The sequence below is a fragment of the Eucalyptus grandis genome, chromosome 10 (genome assembly GCF_016545825.1).
Source record: "Eucalyptus grandis isolate ANBG69807.140 chromosome 10, ASM1654582v1, whole genome shotgun sequence".
Lineage (NCBI taxonomy): Eukaryota > Viridiplantae > Streptophyta > Magnoliopsida > Myrtales > Myrtaceae > Eucalyptus > Eucalyptus grandis.
Genome location: NC_052621.1, coordinates 20,394,451 through 20,401,322, shown reverse-complemented (window position 1 = coordinate 20,401,322; position 6,872 = coordinate 20,394,451). Strand labels below are relative to the sequence as shown.

Sequence of the window (6,872 nt, the reverse complement as noted above, 5' to 3'; positions counted from 1 at the left end):
TGTGAGATATAGAAGCATTTTTTGAGAATTTTTTTCTGCAGAAGAAGCATGCGAGGCATAGTGGCGATGGGTATTGAATATAGAACTGGGTTTCCTACTGTATACAGAGCCATTTGGAAACTCATAAGACTTGTTAGGCGACCAGGTACTAAATCTGCACCTTCGCAATGGGCAATGTACTTCGCTAACTGAAGGTCGGCCATATCCAGAGAGAGATCGTGCATGACAGAAACCTAGCCCAGGAATCCCATGTTTGAACCTGTACAACAATCACAATTTGCATTCAATAAGGAACAGAATGATGACGACAACAATGACGACGACGGCGATGATGATGAGCAGGGTCTTGAAGTCAGTCCTCTTTTTTCTTTACTTATGAAAAGGGTGGGAAATTTGTAACCAGAAATTATGAAAAGTTCTGAAATGTTCATCGCGCAAATGGCTGAAGTACACTCTTTCAAAATTCTACGATAGCATACACTCACTTATAACCAAGAGGTGAATGCGGTATCTTAACGAGGTTCGCTCACAGAAGAAATCTTCTACTGAGCTTTGACAATGACACATTTAGGAGAGACTAGAGCAGAACAAAAGAGGGCAATAAGTGACATATGAGAAAAGGACCCAGAAAGGAAAGGAAAAGAAGGGAGATCGTCAAAACTTAAATTCCACTGAAGTACTGCATTATCAAAGGAGAAAAAAGCATGGTATCATAAAATAGATGACCATATCTCTGTTCCTTTAGTTTCATTGCTCAACAGGTTAGTTCGACACCCCCACAACGGGTGGATATGCATGCAGGCGTTGGGAAATGACATTCGATGACCTCAAATTGAAGGATTCTACGTGTTGAAATAGACAGCTTTAGCCCATCGCATATTTATTTATTTTAAGTGGATGCCGAACCAAATGTTCGAACGATAGTCTCGCCGAGATGCCACAACAGCACGTTTTTCACCTCAAGGATGCTTCCTGATCTCAAACGATAACTACAAATAAACAAAGAAGCGAAAACATCGAAAGAAGGCGTATGGACCATGACAAAATCCAGTCACAAAAAAATTCTACCGCACAAAAGCAAGAAGAAGACAGGGAAGTAAGGAATTCCAACAAATAAGCCAAAAAAAAAAAAAAATCGCTTTTTCACTCGAACAACGAAACTTGGAAAACCAAGATCCACTGGACGAACGTAACATTCGATTCTAGAATCCACCCAATTGAGCTTTTCATTAAAAACGATAGGAAAAAAAAACCCAAAAAATATCTACTCGAATTACCTTCATCTCAATTTTCTCGACCACGAAAAAGGAAACACCAAGCAAGTCAAGAAGCTCCACCTTCCCCCCAAAAAGCAATTCAGAGAGCGAGCTCCAATCATTCAAGGAAACGCTAAATCAGAAAAGCATGCGAAGAATCAATCTCGTTGGCGAGAGGCATTCCGAAAACTTGAGCGGAAAACGGCGAATTCGCCAAATCCCTCAAAAATTCAAAAGAATATACATATCAACATTAATGTTTTTGAAGCGTACGAAACAACCTTTGACAAAAAAAGGAAAGTAAACGAAACAACTAGAAAGTCCAATTTTGGAGTTTTGTTTGCGCTTGGATTAGAATTTACCTAACTGGTCTTCTAGGACATTAAAACGAACCAAACGTCGACTTAATTATTAAATCAAACGGTTCAGCCTTAAATTTTAAGGAGTATTTTGGGAAACTTTTTTATGACTACCTTCAGCTAGGCAGAGCAAACCGTTATCAAACCATGTGCTTCGACAGACAATTTAATGTGACTTTTTAAGTAAATGAAACACTAGAAACTCCAATTTCGAGCCCACATTTATCCTTGCATTAGAATTTATGTAGCCAGTTTCTTAGTACATTGGAGAAAATAGGGGTAGTAACTCAGTTATCAAATCTCGTGGTCCGGCTGTAGATGGAGAGGGTGAATTTGGAAAATTGATTATGACTATCCAATTCAAATAAAAGAAACTTAAATTTTAAGAAAAAATTATGATTGAAGTCGAATTGATTTAAATGGATTTTAAATGTTAACATCAACGTGACTTCTGAATATTTAAGGGGATCAAACATTAAGAAGAGAATCAATCTTGAGCACTCAAATATGTTGGAGGGCAAATTAAAGAAAAAGTTCAACCCAAGGTGGATTGACTCTTATGTGCCTTCCCATATCATGGTTTTAAATAAGGATGCGATTGCCTTTCAATTTCAAATTCCCAGCTTTATCAATTCCAAAGTTTCTTTGGCGGAAAAACCACAAAAATTTCAAATTTTATTTGGATATGATCTCTACTGACAGATGTCGGTACCATTTGATAAAAGCATGCGATTTCAATGATTACACTTCAAAATTCAATAGTAGCCGGGGGTCACTAATTAATTTTTTTTTCCAATTTTAATATGGATATAACAATAAAAAAGTAATTCGTTATGAGCACATTACATTATGAGCTTAATACTATGTTATGATGACAAGTGACTTTTGTCATTCCAATTCCAATTCTAAACTCAATGTCCACTGTATTCTTTACCATAATCTACTCCTTTGCTTGGGCAATGAAACAAGAGCAATTCAATCTCCGAAAACTGGCTCGAGAGTAGTTAATCTAGATTAGGAGAAGTTTATTGCAAAGTGATTGATTTTGTTTAATACTTGTTCTGACTGCAGTCGCAGCACCATCCACTTCAGTGTTCTAATCTGCCGTGGTTTTGAAAACGCCTGCTTAGCAATCATCCTTGATCTGAACGAGACCCCTGATGTAATACTGCAGAAAGACAGATTTGGATGATTAGATGGGAGGAGAAAGACTGGTGTTGACATTTATGATACATGATACAGACTTATTTTGACCATAACTAGTCATCTCTCTCTCTCTCGTTCTCGCCAAAAAACTTCTATGTTACACTGGCAAAACCATAAACTAAAAGCTCTCAAGAAACCCTGGGAAAGACTCGCAACACGGGCAGAGCAAAATGGCTTATTTGCGACACTATGTAGAACCCACTCGAGAGGAGAAACAAAAGGTTGGATGGTGGACAACTGGGGCTGTCCCACTAATGACTAGTGTAATGAACATCGATACCGCACGCAAACTGTCATCACTTGATGGGCTTCAAGTGGTGACAGTGCTAGTGGAAGCTGTAGAGCTGATGAGTGCAACACTTGCAGGTCCAGCATTTGCTACTCAACATCCGGAATGCCGGTTCTCTGGGGATGGTCAGGGGCCTGCTCAATCTGCTAGGACAAGAACCTGGCTAAGAATTTAGCCGCTGCTCTCCGAGCAATTGTTATTGTCTAGACCCGTTCAGCATGTTTTCAAGAGAGAGATCGATCCTGTTTATTCTTGCCAAAAGCTCGTGCTTTCCAAGACCGGTCGCATTCATTTGACAATGTGAATCGAAATTTGGGAAGACCTATAAGTCTTACCTCTGTGGGTAAAAGGACCTGTCGAACAAAAAGACATTAACTGGGCTCTAGGAATCATCTCTTTTCTCAGCAACAGTACCTCTTCCTCGTCGATCATCTGCTTTTTGATAGATTCATATTAGAAATGGAAGTGCATTTCATGAAAATCTAGAACTTGTCAGATACCATCTTAATTCTCTTCTACACCTTTTGCAACTTCTCTTCATATTTCTTCTGTTGCTCCATGAGATACAGCTTGGTTGCAACCTGCTTGTGGTGGCCCATTAGAAACTTTAAGAGAACGACTAACTCATATCGTAATCTACATACTATTGATCAAGAGTACTAATCAACTTCCACTTAATAAATGCACTGTGTGCATATACATGCACATGATGTCGTGATGGATATGCATGATGAAGACTCACCGAGTAATTAAACATCGCACGTTTGATAGCTCTCTGTTGTGTGTGGAGTTTGAAATCTACAGGCTTGGTATTTTCTTTTGCAGCAGGCCTTTGGGTAGCCTAAAGAGGCATGCAACCTTGTGATTGAGAGAGAGAGAGAGAGAGAGAGAGAGTTCAAATGCAGAAAAGGCACCTTACCTTCGATTTGTCCACGGAAAGTTGCTCTTTGACTTCCTCCTTTGCCTGTGGATTTAAAGTATATTTTGATTAGTTTGTTCTCTTCTTTCAGTAAGCTGAGTGACTGAAGGCAAGAAAAGACACTTACGAAATATAACAACTCTAGAAATGGCAAAACATCAATTTTTAAAAGTAGGTGGACGCTGGACAGGCTCTGAATATCATAGAAGTACATCGTGAGGCTGACTCAACAAACATAAAAGGTGAAATTAAGCATCAAGCACTCAATTTTTTCTGTTCATGTCTGCTCACAAACTACTCGCCATTTAAAGTTGATCTCCTATGTGGATGTATCTCAAACAGATTGAAGAAATACAACTTTACATAGGGTATGTCATCCTGATATCATAAACGTGGCAGTGTCTTCTGTGACTTCTGGCAAGCAGTAAATGATCAAGCAATGAAATTGCTGTCATCACATTACAACTTAGACCAGAAGACCATGTTCGGAGTGTTGTCATGTTTTATATGCAACTAGGCTTCCCTGCTGCACATGCTTGTCGCGTGGAGTCTTGCAATGGATACTGCTGGCGTCTGTCCTGAAAGACAAAACTTGCTCTTCTAGAAATCTAGTACATTTTCACAAAGAGGAAAACCAATCAGTCTCTCAGCACCGGCTACAGAGCATTAAATAATCAGGACAATAAAAAGGGACATAATAGCAAACAGCCAGCAACCTTTAGTGCAGATTTGGCATGTGGTTTCTCCATGTGCTTAGCTTGGTGGTGACTCTAACGTGTGCTATGAGATGCGAGTGAATCAGAGGGAAATATATAGAGAAGAAGCCGAGTGGAGGAAGTTTGGAGATTGGTAACTGTCCTGGGGTTGCTCATTCATGTCTGTTGCCATATCACCAGCATTCTTGAGGAATCTGCAATGCCTTTCTTTCCGCCAAACTGTCTGATTGAATCTGCCTCTCAACATATACTCTTCTTATCAATTGCTTCAGATCTCCACTTGTCTTTTCATTGTGCTTTTTAAAGTAAAGTTTTCATAGCTAGTTGCTGAATTAAAACACGGTTTCATCGGTTTTTGGTTTCCATTTGAACAACATACTAAATGCACGATGAATGCGGACCTCTTTTCTGATTAGCCTATTTGGGGATAGATCTTTTAGTTATGTTCTCAATGCGTCTGGAACTATTTTCAAGTTGAGCACACGGGGGTGAGGCATGAGACCAAGTTATGTAGTAAGTACTATCAAGATAATCAGTCCAGTTGTCTAGGAAGTACCCCGTAGCACTCATTAGCAAATTATTTATGTTACTTTTAATGACTTGGAACTCTACCGTGCATGGGTGAACTCCAGTTAGATGATACGACATTTCACTAACCTCACAGACCAGATAACATGCGAGCCGGAGCTGGGCCAGTGGTTCAGACATAAACATTTTATGTGATTCGAATATAAAGCTCACAGGACTGCATAACCTTTTGTATACTGGCCGTGGTGACCACTTTGCAGCTCTAGCTTTACACATCCTAATGTTTTATACAATCACACCAATCAATAGAGCGCGAACACAATCTGAGTCTAGTTATTGCGACCAAGTCACTGGTCCAAAGAAGCAAAAGTTTGAACCAGAGGTCGTTAACACATCTGATTTTCAAGTTTTCTTGATGAAGCCGTCATCCAACCATGAACGCGTAAGATGACTAAGCAAAGGCCTGGTTGGGACTGTCCTTTTGGCTTTATTATGTAATGGGATAAGGAAAGGCGTGTCTATTTTTAGTTAAAACGAATCGAAAAATTAACCAACTGATATAGCGCCATGCATGCTTCTTTCTGAAGTTTGGGGAGCTCCTAGTTTTCTTTAATGAAAGATGTGAAAAGCTTAGGTAGTTTTTTATATATGATGATAATGATCAAAGACAACTGGCGTCATTCACATTGGCATTGCCAATGTTTAGTTTTCAATCTTACGCTTCTTTATCAAATTGGGAAACTTTTGGTCCTGAGAGCACCGCCAAGGTTTTCTCATTGGTGAAAAATCTTTATGCTTGATGCTTTTCCAACAAGCAACGAGGACATAAAGATATGACACTCCTTAACTTCCTGTGCAACCAGCTTTGATTGACACTCTTGTTTTTCTTCATGATCGTCAAGATCCAATATCTCATGGAAGCATCTCAAGAACTTATGTTTAGTCCATCGAAAAGTAGTTGAATAGTCATGTGTTTTTGAACAACTTCACCACGAGTAAAAGAAGTAATAGAAATAATGACTTGAGATTAGCAAAGAGCGATGTGGAACAAAACTGCAATGTCAATTGAAAAGGATGCAGCTTAATTGAGATGGGACATTCCTCACTATGAAACTATGCAAAATTACTATGGATCATTGATCCCGGCACTTCATTTTTAAATGTTCTAACATGTGATCGTGTGGTTAGTTCTTTCACAATATACTCATTTATCAATAGTATCCTAGGACAATGCTGCTGTAGAGAATTTTGTGATATCAAGATCTTCAATACATTTTGTCCACTATTGTGTTATCCTCATTGACTTTTAGATTGGAGGATAGCATCATATGGTCAGAAAGTCAAGTCCCAACACTCAACTCTATTTCTACCACTTGCCAATGATCACAGTCTAATCACAACAGAACAAGACAGAGAAAACAGTGAAAATGCATTCCAAATGTGGAAGTTAACCTTATTATTGTAACTTTTTTGCTAAGAAGAAGCTAGCGACAACAAAGGTTCCACATTAACTACACAGTGAATTCACAGATTGCTGGTGGGTGTACAACATTCACGTTATACGATAGATTATGCCTGTCCAAGCTTAAAGCAGTCTAC

The 6,872-nt window shown here is 39.0% G+C and overlaps 1 long non-coding RNA gene across 1 annotated transcript; it reads right to left on the bottom strand.

Annotated features, from left to right (window-relative positions):
- Positions 1-3,583: 3,583 nt before the first annotated feature.
- On the bottom strand, positions 3,584-4,798 carry LOC104422199. Its single transcript, XR_005546768.1, has 4 exons — positions 4,746-4,798; positions 4,030-4,637; positions 3,853-3,951; positions 3,584-3,691 (listed from the first exon to the last, which is right to left on the bottom strand). It is a non-coding gene; the product is annotated as an uncharacterized LOC104422199 (long non-coding RNA).
- Between the last annotated feature and the right edge of the window lie 2,074 nt (positions 4,799-6,872).